The following is a 27,884-nucleotide window of genomic DNA, read 5'->3' as shown; positions in this document are numbered from 1 at the left end:
TTTAGGTTTAAAAACTTGGGGTTTTAAAATGGTTAATTAAAAATTGGCGGGGTTTTTTTTTTTTGGAAAAAAAATTTTGGGGGAAAATAAATTAGAAATTTAAATCAACATTTCTTATGGATAGTTACCTATCAGGCTACATATATATTTTCTTACTTCATAACATACTGTCCCATCAGTAGCTGCCGGACATTTTATCCTTGGCTCAACTTTCTATACACATGGGATGTTTTAGAAATCCATTGTTTCAATTGGTTGGTTGTTCCCTTATAGTTAAATCCGGTAGAATATCAAACTATTATAAAGTTTGTGAATCAAATCTCCATATCAGCGGGCATTTCAGACGTAAAAGATGTTATCAATCTTAAAAGTGTTATTACACATTGTAGTGATAGGCAAATTAATCATGGGTACACGTATTGTAATACTGATTTATTATTGGACCGCATCAACGATATCTATTAAACACACCAACATACATTTAATTGCATGTAATGCCCAAACTTAATGATACTTCACTAAATGAAACATTAAGTAGTAGCAAAGTTTCATATATCAGAAGTTTGTCTAGATTTATAATGTACAATTATACCTCATTGCTTCTCTTAACCATTCAAATCCAATGATTGTTGGCTAAAACTTGGTCATTTCAACTATACAGTGTAGTATTAAAAATTATCAATGCATATTGGTTTGAGTATATTCGATATGTATAATAGCTATGATGTTATCTTGTATAACGCAAAGCAATACGTCTTTCAATTACTATCTTAATTTTTTAATAATTGTAATATTTGCATAATTTAACAAAATGTTAACATTAATCAGTAGATCATTGTAAAAACTAAAAAGAATTCAAAACTTTTGAGATTCCTTTTCGCAAAACTGTTTTACTTTATTTAAAAACACAAAGTTATATTAACGAGCTTTCGCTATAGTATGAGTGATCAATATTTATATACCTCGCTTTTTAGTAAATGTAAGTAATTGGTCAGTAAATCTGAACAGAAGTGACTTCGTGCCTGCTTGATTACAAAAACATAATTTACATTTACAAATCAATTAATTGATACATTACCACAGCTTGATATTAGAAGCAAGATTATCTGTATCAAATAATAGAATAATGATGAGACCTTAAGTGATTCAACAAAAATGAACACGCGACACCACACAGTATCTGATAAATCATATATATATTATTCTCACCACATTTAAATGCAATTAATGTTATTCTATTAGAGTTGTAGATGTATAAGGTACCAACTGGGACGACTAATGGCGACATACATAATTTCCATTACATCGAGGTTTAACAAAATAAACTCATATTCAGGTTGAAACAAACGTCAATCAATTACTGCCGTATCTAGTATATAGTCAAAGGTATACAGTCGAGTACAATATTATCTTATTGAACAGTGTTCATAACGACACGCACGGTACGCATGTGGGTTAATGTTGCATTTATAATTAAAAAGAACAAAAATCGTCATGTTTTTATATAAATTCAATATTTAATGATTTCCCGGTAAGTTTTGTTTGTTTTCTTGATCGGATTTTAATGTTAGGTGTCCAACGTCTTTATCGGGATGTTTTCGTCGGTCCTCCTGTTCTCGCGTGGTCACGTGACCGGCACGAAGGACTACATTAACACTTGGTCGGTAAATATGGCCAGAGCACCCGACCAACGTATTTTGTCGTACAAACAAATATGATGCACTTATTCATCGTGCTAAGAAACCGAGAAAAAGTGCTGTACATTCTTCTATTTATTTAAGTATGGTTACATAACGGCGTTATAAACTGGTCTTAATTGACGAAGTGCCGATTAATTGACTACTTTTTAAGTAATTTTGACGATGTTTGTCATTTTCGTAAGAATGTACAGCACTTTTCGTTGTTCTCATACAATTACCTTCACGCTCTTACCTGTTTCATAATTATTGATTTAGGGTAGTCGGGTGCTCTAGAACAATTTATAGAGCAAGTGTTAATGTTCATTCTCCAATATTGGAACTCTTCAGTGTTTTAAGTATCGAAATCGGCATATAGAAAGGAACAAACGTTAATAAACGAATGCAATGGATCGTAATTAATTCAAATAATTATTTACAGATGATTTCCAAAGACATAAGGTATAGTTAGACGTTTTCGGCTGTACATGCAAGTTTGTAAATTCGACACTGTGATGAAACCACCGTCCTCGTCGTTGCCATGACAGCCGATCGAAGCTCCGATCACGAATGCGCTGTCAAAGTGAAAGTTGAAGTATTTTTCGCAACATGCCGTTTAAACTTAAAATTACATTCACACCTCATATTGATTGGGGTTGTTTAATCATACCTGATCAATTGAATTGTAAGAAAACTAACAAAAACACTAAAAAACACAGAATGAAGCCTTCGTGTCAGGCAGTGCAGACACAACGCGGGATCTGTAAACAATGTGACGTCATTGGAATGTACAAGTTGCAACAATGTACAACAATGTATTTTTTACATGAATACACTAATGAGCAACAAAACGGGACGCAACATTAACCCACATGCGTAAGATCCTAGATACATTTCTTAAATGGAAATTATGATATTTCGTTCATTAGGAAGTTGTTACTTTCACAGGTCGGTCCCATTATTATAATCACAACGCCAGGTTAACCTTTACAGATCACTTTAAACTTTTTTTTGTGTGAATGGGTGCTAACAGCTGTAAATAATTGAGAATTATCTTAGGTGACATGTTCCTATTAGGTTGTATTGAATGTCATAGATTATCATATGATCTACTCATGGCCTTGAAAGCTGCAACATATCTATTGTCTAGCATTCCTCGATGAATTATTTTGTTGAAATGCTGACTGATTTCCTTCCAAAAATTGTACATTCAAGGGTATAGCTAACCGAGCAAACCGATACCATTGCAATATTTGAGGTTTTAATAAATAGATGTATGCTTAAGGACACAAATGGATATCTGTAAATGTTTCAATACAAATTAGGACAATGCTACATAAACATATCAAAGTTTCTTTTTTATCCGCATTTTGGATACAATCAATCTTAATGAGCATTTTCAAATGCAAATGTATGAGAAAAAAATATTCAATAAAACAACGACTACAATTATAATGATATCAAAGACGTTAACTGTGCTTTTTATTTCAATTTTATCATCATTTTTTTCAATTGAATACAATATGCAGAATGTTCAATTTAATTAGCGATGTCTAATATTATCCATTTTCGATTAACAATATATACAACAGTATAATTCCTATATTCCTTTTCGGTGAATACATATGTTAATCTCATCACAGGATTTGAGAAGAGATTAAGCTGTGTTAATTTATAATTTGAAATGGATCAGATTGTTTTGGATAAGTTAATTGTACAATATCCTACTGAAATGTTGTGTTCAGAATCAAATTAAGTTTGTATCCATAGTTAATATTAACATTGAGATGATATAACCCACTCCAAAGAATACTGAGAAATATATTTCTTACTATCGTATCCGATATGTAACTACTGTACCCAATGTTAAGAGTGCGAATTAAAATAGGTGCTCAATCTCCTGATAATATACCGATCCAAACTAGGAACTAAAATAATAATATCAAGCTATAGTAACCATCCAGTAAAAGCAAAACCAAGGTTATGGCATTGTACCATTACTTATGTCCTAAGTCTTTAGCATGAACAAGTTAAACAAAAAGTACTAGAAAACGAGTAAAAATTCAGTACGAATAGGGATAATGAGAATGAACTACTAATAACGTATTTCAAAGTAATTCAGCACATTATGTTACTTGCTCAAAATCAAACGAAGTAATAGTACAATAAACACATGATTAATTATTTTAAAGTATCATAATCCAGTTAAATATGTAAATGCAACTTGTTTATGAGTGTTCAATACATTCGAACTCATTTACTTGATATGTAGACTCAAATTTTACAAGACTCGTTGTACATTTTTGTATCTTTTTAATCCTCTAATTATTGTATAACTGTCATTCCTTACCGATTGCAAATGTTGCATTGAGGCGACACACAAATCATTGTATTTGTTATCGATTGCGAATAAATCAAATTAACACACGTGCGAATAACTGCTTATAACATTATCATCTCTTCCGATAAAATGTATTTATAACATCGTACTGTCATCAAGTACCGATTGTTTTTTTCAAGATCATTGAAGAGTGTAATAGCATCAACAAAACTTCTTAATTTCTGTCCTTTATAAAAGGTGTTACCTTGTCGACTACAGTGCTCCGTACATTCAGTAAGATGATTAAATTTACAGAATAATAAATGAAGTCGTACTTGACTGTAAATATACCAATGCAAAATGTAGGACAAACACGGAACTATCAGTCACATCAAAACGTCGAAGGTAAATGTTTCAGCATTTGGACATATTATTATGCAAAGGTTTAACCGATTACATCATGTGGACATTTTTCAAATCTGCTACTACCAGTTTATAAGCGTGATTACTATGGCATTAAGTTATTAATAATTCAGTTTACATTCTTCGTTTTAATTGATAAATAATAATAAAATGTTGTTTTTTTTCTTGAGAATAATGTCTTCAGCTTAAGTAACACACCTTTATCAAACCATACATATCATGTATACTTACTAAAATGTCGTACCGTATTTACGATCTGCACAAAAAGCAAGAACAAAGAAGCCACTGAGGAGATGGATCAATATTCGGGAAGTCAACAAATTCCGCTTTCACTTTCAAAAGAGCAATGTGTTAAAAATTCAGCAGTAAATTGCAAGTCCAGAGGCGAAATTACTATGACTTTACGTTGTTAATGGTTCAGTTTACATTTATAATTCAAACTGATAAATTTCGTAATTATCAGGTATTTCCGGTAACAATAAGGTATTTAATGACATTATATCCTTTGCTTAGCCAACTAAAATATTGAAACCCACATCCCTCGAGCCATATATTTCATATTTGATAACTTACATCTCAAGCTGTATTTAATGTCCAAAATAATCAAAGATAAAGATACGTGATTGATAAATGTGTTATGCATGTTTAAGAATAGGATAGGCGGATGTTTATTCATCAATGTACTGTTCTAGGATATATCATAATTAACATCAACAACTTTTTATTTCATTTTCACAGAAGTGTGATTAAAAGGGTTTGTTCTATCATAATTATATTGTATAGTGGATATAATCACATTCAAAAATTGTAATTGAAAGCTACAATGAATAGTTAATCCAAAAGTCCCTTTCTTTCCACATAATTTGATCGCTGTAGCACAACGCATGATTCCCTGTAATATATCTCGTTGGCTAAATGACGGCATTGATTATCATTTCCTATTTTTTTGAAGCTAGAATGTTTGCCTTTCGCAAAGCATATTTTTATTTTAAGAAATAAGCAAGGTAGGACAATGCACGTTCATCACATACCAAAGCGTTATGCATGTAGTAGTCAATGTATATAAATTATCATTATATTTTTAAGACAGTGCGATAAAGAAAGCAGAATTGCAAGTCCCATGACGATCTCTAAACTAACATTTAATTCTGAAACGCCTCATATTTGTGAATGCTATCAAGTTTAAAAGAAGTTTGTTGGAAATATTAGCAAACAAACAAATTGTTCCCGGGTGGACATACAACACCAAACACTCACGTCAAAATTTGAAACAAAAAACTCTCTCTCTATCTCTCCAACGTACATAGGAAGTCAGCAAAAGTTACAGCAAAATAAATATTGTAGAACATCTGGATCCCTTTGATATCCCATACAGCTTTGCTACACTCAGCAGGCAAAACGATTTTTGAACAATCAGTATACATCACAAGTTTGAATACAAACGCTTGATTGATAATTAATTAATAATGTACCAGTAGTTTAGTAAGTAGGAGCGGCTAAAAAGGATCCGTCAATATTTCGATCGAATTATTTTTCTCGCCAGAGACATATATGATACAATATTTAGGTATCCTTCACAATTTAAACGAACGTTCAGTTGAAATCATGCATGCTCTTTCTTAAAACTTCAGGGGTTGGGTCGCTATCAAATCACAGCGATACATCCGTCACAACAACTGCATCGAAGGAACACGTGCATTGCACATGGTACCAGGAATATTGATATGTCGCTGAATGTACCCGCATCATAGTCCCTTTCGATAATTGATAGTGCTGTAGCATTCAGCATGATTTAAAAAAATGTTTTTCATTTAGCTCCTTTTGATCGGCGTCATAGATATTTTGAATTTCAACTTACAGTAACAATTACACTGTCCGAAAATATGAAAGTAAAATAGATAGGACTTCACATTTGAAAAAAATCTGTTGAAGAACTAAGCTGCCTTAAGGTATATTCTGTCACTTCGGGATAATATATATGTAATTAATTATATTATTTTAGAAAATAAATCGAAATGAAGTTATTAATTATGAAAAACCAGGGACAATATCCCAATTAACGTTGATCTGTATCACGGATACATGTATACATATCCTCGATACTCCAGAAGTTATGTTCATTCTCAGGATAGCGTACTGTGATCGTTAAGCATTTCGCGGTTAAACCCCGCCTACTCGAAGAAAGAAAAGAAAAGCCACCTTTATTATGCGCCAATGAAACGCTTGTAGTTAAACTTGTTCGACACCCCATCAGTAAAGTTGTCCTTAATGGTCCCAGAGCTTTGTTGGATATCAAAGGGATCCAAAGTATTTACCACCAATTCTTTTGCTAAATGATATACGGAATAGTTATAAATCACAAATGACATCATTAGTTCCAATTCTACAGACGCCTGTTAACGACAATATTGTTTTGATGGTGCTATTATTTTCTTTTAAACTCATCATTGGTTCATTTGAATATTAGTAGGTGGTTAGGTATTATTTGGGTTTTTTTTCCAACTAATTAACAGGGAGGACACATGTTTTTAAAAAAAATATATCGCAGTGACAACATCACTATTATTCCTTCTTTTCAAGGTATATTGATATACATCACCCCCCCACCCTTGCAATTAAAGCCTAGATACTAAACCTATTTATTTTAATTTTAATTAATATCTAGTTAACCATGTCACAGCTTTACCAAAGAGCTCATCACATCAATTATGGGTTCCAGGTACAATTTTCGCTCTGATATTGTCCACAAAACAATAAAAGATAACAATTGAATAAAATAATCTTGGCAAACCTGTGGAGATAGATAGTATTAAGAAAATATGTTCACGTACCGCACTGTTCAAACATAATGATGCTTAAATGCAAGGAATATAAAATGTATGCCTTAGATGATTGTGGTCATAACAAATAAAACCAGACCTCAGGCAAACTTTAACCAATGACGGTTAAAATGATATATTAACAATGTCTTATACAATCAGAGAAGTGATATGCTAACAACGATTGCATAATCAGGAATAGTGTACCTATGATCATAAATGGCGTATCAATACCGAGTTGTCTTTACCGATCAATTACCAGCTCGTGCATGTGGTAACTATGCCAATAAGTCATTGCTGATTCCGTTTGCATTCCCCATTTGTATTGATCTATGCAGTACACTGTCTGTGCAGCCATTACCTATAAGTATCCTTTGACTAAAAGATTGAATTAGATAGCCTTGCTGATAATGTTAAAACCATGAAATATCATAATTGGTGTCTTGATATACATGTACCGTGCAGATGTGGTAACGTAGAAAGATATGATTTAGTTATGATAATTTGATATTAAACTAATTCCAAGGTTTGGTAATGTGAAAGCGGAGTAAAATAGTATTCCACTGCCGACGATTACCGCACACCTCTGTTCCTCCCTACCCTCCCATCTCCCCGTACTCCGCCCCACCTCCCCCCTCTTTTGCGTCAACCCCTACCACCTTCCGCTCCCAGTCCTCCATCCTTCCCTGCTTTGCAACAACAAAAAACCCCCAACACAATCCATACACGACAAGCTACTAACATCAGTCCCGCCCTCGACCCTTACTCAAACCCACTAGGCACGATCCCCCTTCCACCCAACCCTCCATAGAATCGCCCCCGCCATCTCCCGGCCAACGATTTCCACAATCTCTCTTCTACCCACCTTATAACGCTTCAGCCCCTCCCACCCTGCTCAATCATCACCCCCTCCCCAGATCACAACAAAATTCCTTCCACTCCCCCCTTAACTGAACTCTCCCAGCCCTCCGACTTCAAACCCCATCCTCTTCCTGTCACAAAACCTCCCTTCCCCCCTTACGCCCAACCAATATCCCTCCCATCTCCCCCTACCACCTCCTTCTTAAACATCACTATGACATATTGAAAGATCATCACACAGGTATGCGATCCCCATTGACCAGTCATTATAAATGGAACAAGAGAATGAAAAATACATTTACTATGACTATTTATATACAGATACAAAAGGAAATGATACACTGCGAACTACGTATATAATTTCAATATTGACATTGTATGTGCATGTCGAGTGACATGGATACATAAAGCTGTTGGGTTAACATGTTTAACTTTTTTTATGAATAACCGAAAACCTTCTATCAGCAAATAATCGATTTAATCAATTACCACCCATTCCATTTCTTTGTCAGCGTTTGTGCCTTTCTATGAAGCCTTCGGTAATAAAAAAAATGTTCTATAAATCGTTACGGTGCCCCATATTGTTAAAAATCAATGAGTAGGTAAGTAAAAACCAGTTCAAGTACTGGAAAAAATACATTGTTACCAGATCCACATATAGAAAATGTGCAGAACGTCCAAGGAAAATATAGAATTAAACTTTAAATATAATATGCAGTGACTTTGGAGGCTTTCAAATGCAAGTCACGTTTAAAAAACGGAAATCAAAATCGGTTTGAAAACAATCATTTTGCATTATTTTTTTGAAATACATGTAGTTTATTTGTTTATTCGGCACTGTATCCCATGTGTGATTCCATTATTATATATGGATGTAAATATACTGCCTTTAGCCAGCTATACACATTTTAAACAATAACACTCTGTAATGGGTCAATGTTTGTAAACTATCTTTAATGACTCAGGGTTTTAAGGAATATAAATTGATGTTCAACAATCAACATCGTGTTACAGGAAGACTCTTTTTTCACATGGTGAATATACCTCTAAAAACAGTAGTGTTCTGCTTATATTAGATCAGACAATACGTACCAGAATCAAACCTAGTTTTTTTTCTGATGAAATATTCGGTCACCTAGAGTAATACCTTACTACTTTATAATAACAATTCAAATTGTCTTATAATTATATATCAGTATATATATGCTTAAAAGCAATTAAATTGAATACTCTATTTGTTACATTAATACCATTTATGCACGCTCCACATAAGAGGTTCATAAGGTACACATAAGGCTACCAGAAGGTGACAAGTTTATTAAAAAAAAAAAAAACGTTTTTCACTATATTTCAACAAAACTATAAGAATGGAAATTTGACCAATTTGTCTATATCTCTTACCAAATATCACGCACGCCCGGAATAATTGGAATGCCTCGTTCTGATACCCAGTGGATACCGAATTCGCCGCCAAATTGGCGATAAAACTACTTTTCTTGAATTAAATTCGCAAATAGTGTATTCAGAGAGTGTTGTAAAGATAACAACGCCATAAGTGACATAGCTATTACAAGAATTCAAATGAAATATAGTGCAACAATTTATGAGATGCTGGTACATCATATATTTCAAGATAACTACAATGTATTCCACTTGTCCTGTAACATTTGTCGAACAACATTCAGGTTAGAAATACAGCAATAATGCCTTTATTTTACAATGAATATCGTTACATATTTTTACAGGCTATAACCATTAATTCATTTTTTCTTCAAATTGAAATCTTAACTCTATTGAAATAGTAGGAAATCATGAGATATACTACCCATCACAACTTTTTCTGATGTGTTTGAAGAATGCACGTCCTATGCACCTTTTGGTGCTAACGTTTCTCTTTAAAAAAAAAAATCAAACACTCTATAAATATTCGGGGAAAATGCCCATTTTCGTTTTGTAAGCGATTTTTTTCTGCTTATTCATCGCAGAGAGTATTCAGGTGCCCAGCAAAAAGTAAATCGATGAGTTTTTTTCCTGTCTCAAGTTCGATGCTAGATACGAGGTTGCATTGACTTGAAAAATCTCAGCTTGTATTCAGATATTTGAATTATTCGTTATTTTCTGTATATAAAGGCCCCAGATAAACGAAAAGCATTGGTAAACGATTACATACGGATGTATCATGTAGAACGCTTTCAGGGCATGCATTAAAGTCGGAAGATTAATTATTGAGGTTCTCTAGCAATAACATCAATACTGTATGAAGTTAAGTTTTGAACTGGAGTACAGAGTGACAACAATACGCCATGATTATTAACTTGTATTGCACTTCAGATTAGGTGAGTGCTTCATAAACTGTACATTTACATAAGCTGTTGTCATATAACTCAATTATCGATATATTTTTCAGGCACTTCATTAATTGTAACTTTAGGATTCCATTTGCTAGGCTCATATCAATCAGTTATGGATATATATTCATAACACTCCATCAACTTTCCATTGGCTATGATTAGGTGATTCAATTTAGGAAAAGCAGTCCCAGTACTTCATAAATTGTAGCTATACACTTCTGTTATTAATGATGTTAAATCGTGGTCATTGATACCAGCAACCCAAGGTACGATTATCAATAGATGATCACGTGTGACTTTAATTGTTATTGCAATCATCAATATGTAGCATCACACAAAATCTAATGAATCACTGTGTATACATGACTTGCAGCATTAAGATGATTCGATTGAGTGGCATAGTTGATAATTATAGACACATATAAATCGGTCAGATAAAGATTTGTTGACATATTTAATTAAACTTAACATTGATGACAGATACGTATTATACAACTCAATATTACGATTACTGAAGAAATTAGCACTTACTATCGTGTCCAATATATAACTATTGGACACAATCGTAAAACAAATTAAAGTAGAAGTTCATTATCCTGCAATATGACTATTCTAAACACGTGTTGTAAATTTAATCACTGCATTAGGTGATGCTGTTTAGATTATACGAAAAAATGATACAATGTGATTTTATGTTAAATTATTCCGAAGTATCACGAGATCATAAGAAATGAAGCCATTTTATTAATGTAACTTAATACATTCGCATTCATTGACAAATAATGATTCATGTTTTTTTCCGTTTTTCTTTGTTTTTTGTTTTGTATTGTTTACTTTTTCAATAATAATATATATATATTTTAAACCTCGTGCATGATAAACCACAACAGGTTACATTTCACAAGTACTATGAAATTAATTATACAATTAATTACTCGCTCATCACATTTTTTTTTTACATTTTCTCATTTGAACAGTTTAACAGAATTATGTTCGATCCAACCATCCTTACATTCACAGTCGCATACAACATGAAACATATAGAATCGGACAAAACACAAAGAAAAAGCAGAACAAAAACGAAACACATATAAATAGAGCTACAGAGAAAGGAGAAAGGAAGAGAGAGAAAAAAAGCGGAGGGGGGTGGGGGGGGGGGGGGGGGGGGGTGATGGAAAAGATAGGGAAGGGAGGGGGATATGAAGGTGAGGAGGTCAGACTTTCGGTTTATATATTAAAAACATTTTCGATCAGTCAAGTTCAACAAGTGTTAACCATTTTTTTCTATCCATTATTACAAACATTGAAGCACTGTTCACCTTTACCCCGAGCAATGTACTTTTTGACTATGTAATACTCATTTATTAAATTTACCAACGCCTTAATATTTAATGGTTTTTGAGCATACCTAATTTTGTACTGATATTGTTTAAAAATTATAATAATTTCATTATCAGTTTTGTTATAGATGCCCTTACAGAAAATACAACTAGGATAATTTGTTAGACCAATCTTGTAAATTAAAGCATTAGTGATTAATATGTGATTAGTTATCATTCTGAGTTGTAGGTATTGTAATTTTTGTATTTTTTTTTTTCTGTATTATTTCAAATGGGAAAGATTTTCCATGCATCATTATTATAATCAAATACATTTCCCCATTTATTTTGAGCTAATATTTTCTTGTTTTATGAGTAGTAGTTATGAATAGTTTTTCTGTTTAAAAACAATTGCATCAAAAAAATGGCGACCGAAATAATGTTTACAAAATTGACCCTGAATCAATTGCAAGTATTCAGTTCGTTATTTTTAAAAAATATTTTAGAAAATACTTATTTATGACATCATGCAATATACAGAAGAAAATAATATACCTGGTATGCATTTGCTTATAGATTTTGAGAAGGCTTTTGATTCTGTGTCTTGGAAGTTTATTGATGAAAGTTTGAAATATTTCGGTTATGGGAATAACATAAGAAAATTGATTAAAATGTTACATGATAATAGCGATTCTGCCATTAATCAAGGAGGTAGTGTGTCATCTTTCTTCAATATCACGCGAGGCTGCCGCCAAGGCGACCCGATCGGCCCATACTTATTTATAATGTGTGTAGAGATTCTTGCGATACGAATCCGAAATAACAAAGATATCAATGGTATTAATATTAATAACTGCCCTATTTTAAAGTCTCAATATGCGGATGATACTTCATTGATATTAGATTCAACCGATAAATCAATGAAGAAATCAATTGAGGAATTAGATGTTTTAGAAAAACTTTCAGGTCTAAAAAAACACAAGTTGTGTGGATAGGCAGCAAAAAATACAGTAATGACATTGATCTACCCGAGTTGAATTTTAGATGGGGAGTGGATAGATTTACCCTTCTTGGGATTGAATTTCATATAGATTTACATAAAATACCTGAAATGAATTTTGATGAAAAACTAACTAAGATGAAATCAATAATTAAAAGTTTGAGTAAAAGGTTACGTGTTCCAATAGGAAGAATCACAATAATTAAGTCATTATTGATATCGCAGTTAAATCATTTGTTTATTTCCCTACCAAATCCAGATGGAAAGTTTATAAAAGAACTGAATTCACTTCTGTTTATTTGTTATGGAACAGTGAAACAGATAAAGTAAAGAGAGATGCAATTATTTAAAATTATCTGGATGGTAGCCTTCAAATGGTTAATTTGATAGCTTGTATTGACTCTTTAAAGGTAGAATGGATAAGAAGGATCTTCAAATCAAAGGGGTAATGGTAGGACATTATTAAGACCCGAATAAACCTTGACATTTTGGCTGTTTCTGGAAATATCTAGACCTAATTTTGACTAGTTGTAAAAACATATTTTGGTAGATGTTTTTAAAGCTTGGAATAATCTTAGAGTAATCTTAATCTTAATGTAGGTAAAAAGGTGTTTTTTTTCCCAAACTGGTTTAAGAAAGGAATAATCATAATTAATGATCTAATTAAGGATAAAAGTGACGGTTCTTTCTTTTCATTTGAAGAAGTTATCAATATCTATGGGAACATAGCTAATTATTTGCAATATCATGGAGTAATAAGAAGCATAAACGAGTACCTTAAAAAACTATCCTATCCTACGTAGAACCCCACAGTACCCGATCAACCCTTTAGATTGAGAAATTTTACTTACTCTATTTATAGTATTTTGTAAGCTTATCTAAAACTCCAATAAGACATTTACACAAACAAATAACACGTACATGAACATTGAAACATGAGACATAACGTTAAGGTTATACCTTGACACATTTTACATTTAGAAATAACCACAACCTTATAGGTTTTATGGATCGATCAATGAATATGCATGCACTTTTGTTGAGATGATTATTTGTAACAATAAATAAGTGTAGGTGAGATTAATTCTGCAGTCATTACCTACCAATATAAGCAATATCCTGGTTCATGATATTTGAGGTATTTAAATATAATATAGGTCTTATGGTATTTGAGACTGAACCGATATTTCAAGTCTTATCGAGGATCTATTTCTAAGCAAGGATTTAATATTCTATTATTTATATCCATTTTGAGTTTTTGAATTGATCATGAATCTGTTTATTTCATTATGTTTTAATTCATTACACCTTGCAAAATTCAAACATATTTTAATGTGATGACTGGAATTAAAACAAAACAGTAGTTTAGGATCCAAGAAACCAAATTATTTTCTATACACGGCAATGTTAATGTTTACCACCGTCCTGTTTATATGGAGTTTTCAACAGTGGTCCACTGAACTCTATTTGTATAGCTTGTTACCACACACACCTGTAAATAAAACATTATAAAATTCTACCAATTGAGTTTCCAGATTCTTTGTATTGAATTCAGCACGGAAAACTCACCTAAATCTACAACGAATTACTCACTTAATGAACTCCCCTTACAGAGACAGACTGAAATTTTTCATCAATATATATTTTACATCTACATTTATTTCCCGGTCCATACATTATACTCTCTAAATTTCTGTCACCTGAATATCCAATCGGTAGGTCCCAATTCATTCACTTTCCTATCTAATATTCTGCCCAAACCCTTAATCTATTTGTGATTTGGTTCTTGTCCCTTTCGACAGGTATCACAATAATTGGTCATAATAAAGTCTGAAAACAACGAATTCGATATTAAACATGTTAAAAGTAAAATCGATAATTGAAATAGCATCTGTGATACCATAATGTATATATCAACGATAGTGCATCAATTGTCACTACACCTGTCTCGAATCTAAACAGTTTTACTTATATATTAGACTCATGGTAATTCGTGATATTATACATGGCCGGCTTTTTTATCAAATTACATCAGCAATTTTTTTTTTCGTCACCAATATTGTCAATGGAATTAATAGAATTTATTTCGCCAAGCATTTATTTCCTTTTATTTGTACTTGGTTGTTAAAATGTTTTTTTTTTTTTTTTTTTTTTTTTTTTTTCTGTTATTATTGTTTTTGTTTGCTGATAAAAAATGCATTACAGTTGTATTTTTTTCTGTTTCAGCGTTATGTGAGTATCCGGTTACATTTATGTCAGGAAAGTATACATCTTCTTATTGTCCTCCTCTCTATCATTTCCTTACAAACATTAATAAGTGCGTGCTAACAAAAGAAAATTCCACTGAAAAACGTAAGTGTTACTTCAAGACTTTTTAAAATAGCTGACGACAAAGCCAAGCATACATTCAGATGCAGATATGCACGTTTCGCTGAAAACTCAGTATTGTATCATTATCTCGTTTTATCGAATCCACATACACCACACACCACATGCGCAATATAATTTCGCGGGCTTTTTAAACACATAGAATATTCAAACTTTAATCCAAATAAATATATAATTCAATACTGATGACATTTCTGACAATTACAGTTAAATTGAGCCCCAATTACTTAATAACTTGATCTTTTTTGGTTAAATGATAAAGGCCCATATTTAGTAACAGTGTATGATGGGAACTGTTTATACCTAATACCGGTTGTACGTGTCTAGTATGTTATGTGTTATCAATTAGTTTTCTTTATTTCATTAGATACGAGTCAAAATTAACTAAGCTACTGTAATTATCACATGATGTGACATTAAGTTTTCCAAGCAACTTATTGGAAAATAGAATATCCATATCAAAATAAGTATGATGATTTCAATTGACATAGAAAGAATCGCGATGTAGAAGTTAATTATTACATATGTATAGTATTTGATTGATATATGTATTACCTTAATAGAGACATCAATCTATTTTGCAATGAAAATGAGCGTTAGGTCAAACACCTGGTAAGATTTGGATACGAGTTTGATATCAGTAAAATTGAACTAAATAAAGTTGAGAAGTATCAATCAAACTTCTCAACCCAACAGATTCATCAAAAGCTTGATATACCATTTGATCATATTTGTAGCAGTGAAATATCGAAACTTATTGATTCTATAAAAAGGTATATTTTTTATTAGTGAAAAATATCATTTATTTTTACAAATTTTACTAATCAGAGTGACAATGGGGAAATTAACTTTTGCATATATAGCTTTTCATGTATTATGACGTCATTATGTATGATAGAATAAGTAAAGTCACAATTTGGCGAATATTTATGATCAGTTGACAAGGGACCGCAATTAATTCTGGACGTGGTTGAGTTGCCTAGGTATATTTTGTTATAATTGTAATACCATATCTTTAGTAATACCAATATATGGCAAATATGTTTGTATATTTTTAACACGTACTACGCACTCGTGTAACTTTCAAAATATTAACCACATTGAAGATACTGCAAGATATCTTCTATATATTGAACTCATTGCCATGTATTGTCATAATGATGGTTAAATGCAAGAAATATATAACGTATACCGTAGTTGACTGCGTCCATAACAAATAAAAGTAGATTTCAGTCAAACATCAAACCGTGTTCAATATAATGTAAATCATGAAATTATAATGGTTTCAGTATTTTCATTTTATTAAAGGATACATTAGTTGATAGCAATCAGATATCCGGATCATTCACTAATTAATTAGCTCGATACGTAGTAATTATAACATTAATCCATTAGTGATTCTGTTTACATAACCCACTCGTATTGATTTTGTCAGTACATTTCCTTTGTTGCCATCATCTATAAAGATGCCTCAACTAAACGATTGCATTGAAATGTTCATGATATCAACGTCAGTGCCATGACATATAACTGATATTATGACATACATGTGCATCTGTAACGTACTGATATACCAAATTAAAAATACAACTATGATGTAGTCATGATCACTTGAACTCGTAGCTAAGGCTAATTATCTAAAAGCGGAATTGAAATATAATAAACTGGTGTCGATCTTTCATTGTAATATCTTAGACTGCAGACAAACTTGTCAAACATCGCGTTTTCCTCAACCAACTGTTATGACCTAAACCTGTCATATTGGGTCACGCTTACCGGATGTGCACGCGCAGCTGTTTTATCAGTCCGTGTACACATGATAAATTTTCTTCGACAATTTGTGGTACCGATAGCAATCGTTTATCGATTCTTTACAGGTGCATTTGACATTTTTGATATATCTAGTTATATGCACGAATAAATTTAGCTTGATACGTTTTTGAATTATATATTATATAATAGAGTCAAGTAGAACGGGATTTTGTGCATCAAATACCATTTTAAAAACAACAGCTTATATTATATATATAAAATGAGCAACTATGTATCGACCATTTGACATGCACCGAAATACTTTGGTTCAGTACACACTTATTTTCGTATTACATGCATATCTTACTACGTAATAAGATATCAAAATCCGATTAATATCTAAAGGCTGTCGACGTAGTTGTGATGATTCGGAAATTTTGACATTTTGCTCATTGAATAACTTTACTTTGTTTTTGTGGACGCGGTTATCCTTTAATGAAACCGTCTGCTAGACAGAATATATATATTAAAATCTGAAACCATTTTTTTTGTTATTATATTTGTTGTGGCCTATCATGCAATTTTCTGATCCTTGCATAACAAACTATATTGAACGCTTTTTGGAAAAGAAGATATATACATATATGTACAAAAAAAACTCATACTCAAAAGTAGTCAGCACTTAATCAAATCATATTTGAAATTTATTGTCACAATAATGTTTGCTATTATGAATGGTTCTTTTATGTGCCTTCATTTAGACAAGAAAACAATCTTTCTTCACTTGAAACCGACCCAGTCGAGACTAAATTACTACTCTGTTATTATACCAGAATGCTATTAGAATAGTAAAAAGGAATTGTAGTAAATATTAGACAATATGGAAATAAACATGTGATGATGTTAAATTGTGGTCAGTATTACCAGCATAACCAGGTGGATTATGGATATGTGATCTCGTGTGGCTTGAATAATTGATTCAATCATTAATATGTAGCATCATACAAAATGTAATAAATTACCATATTTACATATCGTAGTTTTCCACTGAATCGAATATTTGACATAATGTATAAATACAAATGCATAAAAAATGGTCATATACATGTGTCGACATACTTAACTTACACTAACCTTCAAGTGATATAGTAAGGAATAGATTTGCATTCATGAAAATTGAAATGGATCAATATTTTATAAGGGCAGTTTGTATATTTTTGTATTGTTGTGATCCTCTAGTTAAAGTATTACCGTCATTTATTTTGCCGTTTGCAAATGTTGACAATACGCAAATCAATGTAATTTCTTGATTGTAAATTAATCTTGATTTGCTAAGTATAGCTTGAATGCCGAACATTAGATTTTTTCATGAAGCATAAGAACAAAGGTTTTTTTTAAGAAAAAAAAAAAAAGGTAAAAAAACCAATTTTTTGGCGAATAAAAAATAAAAAATCCAAAGGGTTTTGAAAAAAAAGGGACCGCAATTAATTCTGGACGTGGTTGAGTTGCCTAGGTACATTTTGTTATAATTGTAATACAATATCTTTAGTAATACCAATATATGGCAAGTATGTTTGTATATTTTTAACACGTACTACGCACTCGTGTAACTTTCAAAATATTAACCACATTGAAGATACTGCAAGATATCTTCTATATATTGAACTCATTGCCATGTATTGTCATAATGATGGTTAAATGCAAGAAATATATAACGTATACCGTAGTTGACTGCGTCCACAACAAATAAAAGTAGATTTCAGTCAAACATCAAACCGTGTTCAATATAATGTAAATCATGAAATGATAATGCTTTCAGTATTTTCATTTTATTAAAGGATACATTAGTTGATAGCAATCAGATATCCGGATCATTCACTAATTAATTAGCTCGATACGTAGTAATTATAACATTAATTAATTACTGATTCTGTTTACATAACCCACTCGTATTGATTTTGTCAGTACATTTCCTTTGTTGCCATCATCTATAAAGATGCATTGACTAAACGATTGCATTGACATGTTCATGATATCAACGTCAGTGCCATGACATATAACTGATAGTATGACATACATGTGCATCTGTAACGTACTGATATACCAAATTAAAAATACAACTATGATCTAGTCATGATCACTTGAACTCGTAGCTAAGGCTAATTATCTAAAAGCGGAATTGAAATATAATGAACTGGTGTCGATCTTTCATTGTAATATCTTAGACTGCAAACAAACTTGTCAAACATCGTGTTTTCCTCAACCAACTGTTATGACCTAAACCTGTCATCTTGTGTCACGCTTACCGGATGTGCACGCGCAGCTGTTTTATCAGTCCGTGTACACATGATAAATTTTCTTCGACAATTTGTAGTACCGATAACAATCGTTTAACGATTATTTAAGTTGTAATTGACATTTTTGGTATTTCTAGTTATATGCACGAATACATTTAGCTTCATGCATTTTTGAATTATATATTATATAATAGAATCAAGTAGAACGGGATTTGTTCATGAAATACCATTTTAAAAACAACAGATAATATATATATAAAATGAGCAACTATCTATCGACCATTTGACATGCACCGATATACTTTGGTTCAGTACACACTTATTTTTGTATTACATGTATATCTTACTACGTAATAAGATATCCAAATCCGATTAATATCTAAAGGCTGTCGACGTATTTGTGATGATTCGAAATTTTGACATTTATCTCATTGAATAACTTTACTTTGTTTTTTGAACGTGGTTATTCTTTAATGAAACCGTCTGCTTGACAGAATATAGAGATCATAATATGAAACCGACTTTTTTGTTATTATAATTGTTGTGGCCTATGATGCAATTTTCTGATCCTTGTATAACAAACTATATTGAACGCTTTTTGGAAAAGAAGATATATAAACATATGTATAAAAAAAACTCATTCTCAAAAGTAGTCAGCGCTTAATCAAATCATATTTGAAATTTACTGTCACAATAATGTTTGCTATTATGAATGATTATTGTATGTGCCTTCACTTAGAAAAGAAAAAAATCTTCCTTCACTTGAAACCGACTCAATCGAGACTAAATGACTACTCTGCTATTATACTAGAATACTATTAGAATAGTAAAGAGGAATTGTATTAAATATTAGACAATATGGAAATAAACATGTGATGATGTTAAATTGTGGTCAGTATTACCAGCATAACCAGGTGGATTATGGATAGGTGATCTCGTGTGGCTTGAATGATTGATTCAATCATTAATATGTAGCATCATACAAAATGTAATAAATTACCATATTTACATATCGTAGTTTTCCACTGAATCGAATATTTGACATAATGTAAAACACAAATGCATAAAAAATGGTCATATACATGTGTCGACATACTTAACTTACACTAACCTTCAAGTGATATAGTAAGGAATAGATTTGCATTCATGAAAATTGAAATGGATCAATATTTTATAAGGGCAGTTTGTATATTTTTGTATTGTTGTGATCCTCTAGTTAAAGTATTACCGTCATTTATTTTGCCGTTTGCAAATGTTGACAATACGCAAATCAATGTAATTTCTTGATTGTAAATTAATCTTGATTTGCTAAGTATAGCTTGAATGCCGAACATTAGATTTTTTCATGAAGCATAAGAACAAATATAAATCACAGGAATATTTATATGGTAAATGTATCAAAATTATCTGCTGTCCTGCTGGACAATTGAATACAAGGTTCTAACATATTAGGCCGTCACTGTTATTTATCCAATATGACAGGGATTGAATCGACATACAGAGCAATACAAGAACAGCTGTGATGTATAGTACACACACATAGAGCACCGTTGTTGAACATATTTTCTCTCGTATCTCGTCATGTTGAACAGAGTTTGCCTATGTACATTGTATGCTAGCTACAGAAAAGAACGCGCCTGAAGTAATTTGCGTTCAAGGTGAAAAACTCTTACATACATTCGTCATTAGAAAAAAACAACCCCGGTTAACACGCATAAATGTGCTAAAAATCACTTTGAGCATCACAACATTCGAAACAATGCCACTCGAGATTGACAGTGACTCTCAATTGAACTAAGAATGGAATCATCGAAATTATCATCTTGGCATGATGCAGGTACGCACTGCTATTAAAAAGTGACTGGACAATAAAACAAAGGATGCATTCCATAAACTGATCAAATATGTAAAATGGCGAATCAAATGAAATCGGAAAATGTATTCCACGTTAATTTCTCTCAATACTGTTCGGATGTTCATTTGTTCACGGGCCCCTCAAACGTTGGTCAAGTTACGACACCTTTTATAAGTAACAATACGTACGATATTGTTTTACTACTTCTATTATTCAGAATGAAATGACACAGTATTAAGTTACGTGTTTGCTACGCTATTAGGGAATCAGATTAAGACAACCATAAGCATTGTAAACTTAATTATCATAAGCCGCTATTTCACTGAGGTACACTTATGAAGATTAAAATAATTCCATGATTATTTTGGTTATCATTAATCTGATAGCTTCTTTAAAATAGAGATTTTTCCTACATATCTCCATTCAGAAATTGTCAACTACGATTATGCGTTTCTCTCAAAGCAATCAATCCAACTTTTGAGATATAAGTAAGTCAATTCGCATTTCGGCAATCACAGGTAGGTTGAAGAAGTTACGTTATAGGGAAGATGTCGACCTTAATTTCTAATTATAACAATTTGAGTCATAACAATTTATTTATCTTTTAGATTTTGGCATTTGGTTACCTGGAAATGTGTAAGATTAAATTTAAAAGAGACTATACGTGAAACATTAAGTAGTAAATGAGTATTGGTGCAAACGTATTAACCTTTATTTTGACCAGCAGAAGTAAGGTTTATTATCTTTATTCAATGATCATTGAAGACTCAACGCTAACTTTCAATACGCCTCTTTTACGACAACTTTCAAACAAATATTTTGGTCCTTTAGTCGTCGCAGTTTTTTTATGATGAGAAAACATTGAAAATGTCATGTTTATGTTTCATTTCAAATAAAATATCCCGGGGGCTATCTGCAGTTTGATGCTGTATGCCTCCTGAGGTCTCTCTGTCGGGCGGGCTATATGTCAGTGGTATATATAACAGAGCAGCATTGTATGAAGTATGAAGTATTATGAAATAATAGTAATAATACCTAAAACAAAAAGATGCATAATATTATAGCATACACGTTCAGTTTAAGTTATTTCAATAAACTCAATATTTCACAACTTTAACTAACACAACTTATAACAGCATCAATTTCGTTTTTGTTCACTGCTGTGGATCCAATTTTTTGTAGAAGATGTCGTTTAAGTATCTTTTTGGAATATACCTTAGACATTCGATATTTTCATTTGAGATTGTCATTGTATCGCCCGCTGGGTATTCACTACCATTATATATATACGGTGTTGACGATCTTCTGTCTATTCAATGTAGCAGGCTATATGACTGAAATTACTATACTCTTATCACAAAATTTACGAGAAATACATTAATGATTTACCTTCCACTAAGATATTGAATGCCAGTTGGTGATTTTGGAGTCGGTAGCATATGTCGCCTAGGACCCGTCATTACACAAATTATGATATGATTTGTAGTGTTATTGTGACTAAATGGTCTGGCACAATACTACGAAATGTTTTGTTTAATAATGCAATAGCTTGATGAAATACTATCGAATCACGTTGGTATAGTTAACACCACGATCACTAAAGTATACAAGACAGTGCTTACAAGTCGCCTAATACACTCAATGCATCAATCATTACATGCAGTTGCATATGCATTTATATACATATCTAAGTATGTCCAGATTGTTTTGTACAGATCTCAGATTTATATTAACGTTAACAGCAACGCAATTTAATAAACACCAGGTATTGTACACACTATATGTAAAGTCTATATATAAACCAGTGTCTATAAATCTACTCGAGGGTCAAAGTGATAAAACATATGTTTATTCAATTCAAAATTATACCGTGAGCCAAATATTTTCATAAGTCATTCTGAATTATAAAGTAATACTGTATTTCATTTCATTTCCGCCAGTCTCAATTGTTTTGCTTTCATCTGCAGATTCAATTAAACAAAATGTAACCAATCCGAACCTTATCCAATAAGTATAAGCATCATGCCTTTCATTATAACAAATACAAACAAAAACACGTTAGCATTATACCGGTCACGATAAGAAATAAATTCCATTCATGTTTAGACGTAGATTGTTAATTAATATTTACTATACTTAAGTATTCTTCGGTATTTTCATCTTCTTTTCATGTAGCACTAAACTGATTTGGCCATAAGAATGAAAATTAACAAAATAATAATAATGAAATAATACTTACCAACACTACACATTGTAAATATAAGTTTAATTGACACATCGAATTGTTTTCGATTTGAGTCTATATGTATATGTTGACTATAACACCCTGTTTAATTTATTTTTCTAGTTGAGTTAAAATGTCATTAATTGTAATTCACGATACATTCATTAATGCGTTGAGTATATTCCATAATTGATTGCTGGAAGTATTCTAATCAGAATAATATGAGTTTATGTTGACTATTTCTTCGCGATCGGTTTGGATTTCACTACTGTTGATATTTCATTTGATCACTCCCACGTTACATAAGTGAATTGTAATTAATATTTGTGATTTGGTTAAATGACAGAAATGTCGCGGGGTCGCAGGAAACAATGATCTAAATGTTTGATGCCGTATGGTAATTCCGAAATTTTCTGTTGTTAGCTTGTGATTTTCACTTACAAGTCTTTGATGAGATATGTATTCATTAATAACTGTAATTATCGTGCAAATGTCTGGTTTTAATGTGTTTCTTTTAATTGCTCGTTAATTCAAGAACATTTTGGTAACGTTTCTTAGTCACGTTCATTAGACATATGATAATTTAAATTCAATCGATCGATAACAACTTTTATTATTGTATTATCAGTATAAGCAAAACAAATAAACAGCATGTCATATATTTACCAATGTTAAGAAATAAACTGCGTAAGCTTGATGAGACAAAGTTTTTCACATGAAACTGGCCCACAAAGCCCCTCCATGAAGTGCATTATGTCAGTAATTCGCTAGAATTCACCGAGTTATTAGGCGATCAATGCCTAATCACTCGTCTTACATTTGCATATGATAAAGTTATCTCTTATAATTCAAAATTAGTTCAAAACCATACTCTTTTAGGAGGAATATTTCTTTCTTTTCAGTATGACATCACCAAAACGTTGATAAAACTCTAAATTTGAATGTTATGATTTTATGTAGCAAAAATATTTTGTGGCAAACGTATGAACCTGTAATTTGACCAACATAAGTAAGGGTTACTATGTAACCACATGTCATAAAAGGCCAATCTAAAATTTTAAAAAGTTTATTTTGCGATCATATTCACAAATTTAACTTCATCCTTTATTTGTAGCTAATTTTATGATAATTATACACCTAATACGTCAAACTTTTGTGAGTTTTATTTCCATAAATATACTGTAGTATCCGGGATATAATCCGCGGGTTATCTGTATTTCCTTTTGGCCTCCTGCAGGCTCTGTGTCGGGGCGAACTATATATTAGTGTGTTTACGTAATAGTGTAATATTAAAGGAGGTATATTTAGTACAATCAACATTTAAATTTTTTTATCAATATATCTAATACATGTAATTGGTTGTAAGTATCCCTATTTCTGTATCAGAGTATTGTTTTAGTACGTAACTGTATAAAAAATACATTATACATGCCTATGCTTTACAGGAGATTTCCTATACACGATATACATTGGACGCTCTGCAGGCAATCTAATGTCGCGGCCAATACGATGGAAATCATTATACATTGATCACTAACATTACGTGGAATGCGTAGTACATTTACCTTGCGTTTAGATATGTAGTTGTTTATAAACTTAAACCATTTCATGAAACAGACTCTTTTATCTTATTATAGACAAACTTTAAACAGGGTTCCTTTGTTACAATAATATATTAATCAAATGTTGTTTTTTAGTATATTTCTTTCTAATCGATTTTTTTTTAATTTTCAGAGGTGAGTATCTTGGAACAGTCCTAATACGGTAGTATGTCCCATTAGACCTTCAATGCACTAGTTCTGATTTATTGTGTATCAAAATCGTGTCCAAATGGTCTAATAAACACTTCGAAAAGATTAATGTTCTACTGCAATAGCTTGATGAAATAATATAAAATCAAATTCATGCACTAAAGCATAGGTAAGACGTACACGATCGCTAAGGTATACAAGACAGTGCTTATAGCATAACCGGATTGCTGCATAAACTAAGCTACATATAATAACATTAAAACCGTACAAACAGTATATACTCATACACGTCATCAAACTATTAATCTGTCTGATGATTTTCTTTCCTCTTTATTTAATAATCTGTTACAACAATTCCTTTCTTCAATTAACAGCCAACAAATAACAAATTTCTGGAGGATATGGGAATATAGATATACAGAAAATGACTTGAAGGGTCTATCAGAGATACACACATGTGCTTAAGCAAAATCACACCAACGTTAAAATTCCTATCAAGTCAAAATAAATGCATATGAATAATTAGTATACTCTTTAATCCCTGCACCAAGATATAATTTGAGTAGGGTGGAGTATCAGTTGGTTTACTCACGACACGTTCTGTGTACAAAGCAAGAGGGTATAGCATTCTTTCAAGCCGATTTTATAGTAATTTAAGTTTTCTATGATGAATTGAAAATTACGTTATAATTTCATAGTAGGTTTAGGTTTATATATCAATTCTGTTATATTAAAAATACATATACCCCGTTATAGAATACCCCAAGATAACATTCGTTATTTCAAACATTCTTCGTCAATTTTGTACCTCCTACATACTCAGGCGTCGTAACTGTTTATAAATATGTTTAGTTATAGTTTTAAATTGTTTTCCCATAGACTTTAGTGTTAACGTTTTGGAGTATTTCATTCAATTCAATATGACAATTATGTTATAACGAAAGTTTAGGGTCTCATATAACACACAATAAAAAAAGATGAATCCTTCAGCTCAAACATTTTCCAGAGTAGCCATTTGGATATGGGTGAATTTCGCAGTAAACATTCTCAACGATCTGAAATGTTAACCTGTTAATTATTATTACCCGAACTTTTGGGGAAAAAATCAATCTGAAATTTATATCAACATTTCTTATGGATAGTTATCTATCATGCTACATATCTATTTTCTTACTTCATAACATACTGTCCAATCAGTGGCTGCCGGACATTTTATCCTTGACTCAATTTTCACAGGGAATGTTTCAGAATTTTTTTTTTTTTTTTTTTTTTGCAATTGGTTGGTTGTTCCCTTTTAGTTAAGTCTGGTAGATTATCAAACTATTATAAAGTTTGTGAATCAAATCTCTATATCAGCGGGCCTTTCAGACGTAAAAGACGTTATAAATCTTAAAAGTGTGATAACACATCGTTAGTGATAGGCAAATTAATCATGGGTAAACGTATTGTAACACGGATTTATTATTGGATTGCATCAACGATATATATTAAACACACCAACATACATATAATTGAATATAGTGCCCAAACTTAATGATACTTCACTAAATCAAGCATTAAGTAGTAGCAAAGTTTCGTATATCAGAAGTTCGTCTAGAATTTCTGCTAACAATTATACCTCATTGATTCTCTTTAACATTCAAATCCAATAATTGTTGGCTAAAACTTGGTCATTTCAACTATACAGTGTAATATTAAAATGTATCAATGCATATTGGTTTGATTATATTCGATATGTAGTATAGCTATGATGTTATCTTATATAACGCAAATCAATAGTCTTTCAATTACAATCTCAATTTTCTAATATTTATGATATTTGCATAATTTAACAAAAATGTTAACATTAATCAGTAGATAATTGTTAAAACTAAAACGAATTCAAAACTTTTGAGATTCCTTTTCGCAACCTTTTTTTTCTTTAATTAAAAACACAAAGTCGTATTAATGATCAGGCGCTATTGTATGATTGATCAATATGTTTATGCCTCGCGTTTGAGTAAATGTAAGTAATTGGTCATTAAATCTGAACAGAACTGACTTCGTACCTGCTTGATTACAAAACATAATTTATATTTACAGATCAATTAATTGATACAATACCATAGCTTAATATTAGAAGCAAGATTATTTGTATCAAATAATGGAAATGTTACGAGACCTTAAGTGATATAACAATAATGAACACGCGTCACCACACAGTATCTGATAAATCATAAATATATTAGTATCATCACATTTAAATACAATTATTGCTATGCTATTGAAGTTATAGATGTTCAATGTACCAACCAGGTCGACTAATGGCGACATACTTAGTTTTCATTGAGATTGAAGTAATATAATAAGATAAACTTATATTTAGGTTGTAACAAAAGTCAATCAATTACTACCGTAACCAGTATATAGTCAAAGGTATACAGTACAATATTATCTTATAAAAGGGGTCCATAACGACAAGTACGGTGAGATCATCGATACTTTTCTTAAATGAACATTTTGGTATTTCGTTCATTGATAAGTTAATACTTTCACAGGTCGGTTCCATTATTATAACCACAACGCCAGGTTAACCTTTACAGATCGCTTAAAACTTTTCATGTTAAAGTCATCCAAAAATTGTACATTCAAGGGTATAGCTAACCGAGCAAACCGATATAATTGCAATATTTAAGGTTTTAATAAACAGATGTATGCTTAAGAAGACAAATGGATATCAGTAACTGTTTCAATACAAATTAGGATAATGCTAGACAAAAATATCAAATCTTCTTTATTATCCGCATTTTGCATACAATCAATCTTAATGCGCATTTTCAAATGACAACAACAACGACAACAATTATAA

The sequence above is a fragment of the Pecten maximus genome, chromosome 8, assembly GCF_902652985.1.
Source record: "Pecten maximus chromosome 8, xPecMax1.1, whole genome shotgun sequence".
NCBI lineage: Eukaryota > Metazoa > Mollusca > Bivalvia > Pectinida > Pectinidae > Pecten > Pecten maximus.
Note: the sequence above shows the minus strand (reverse complement) of the source record.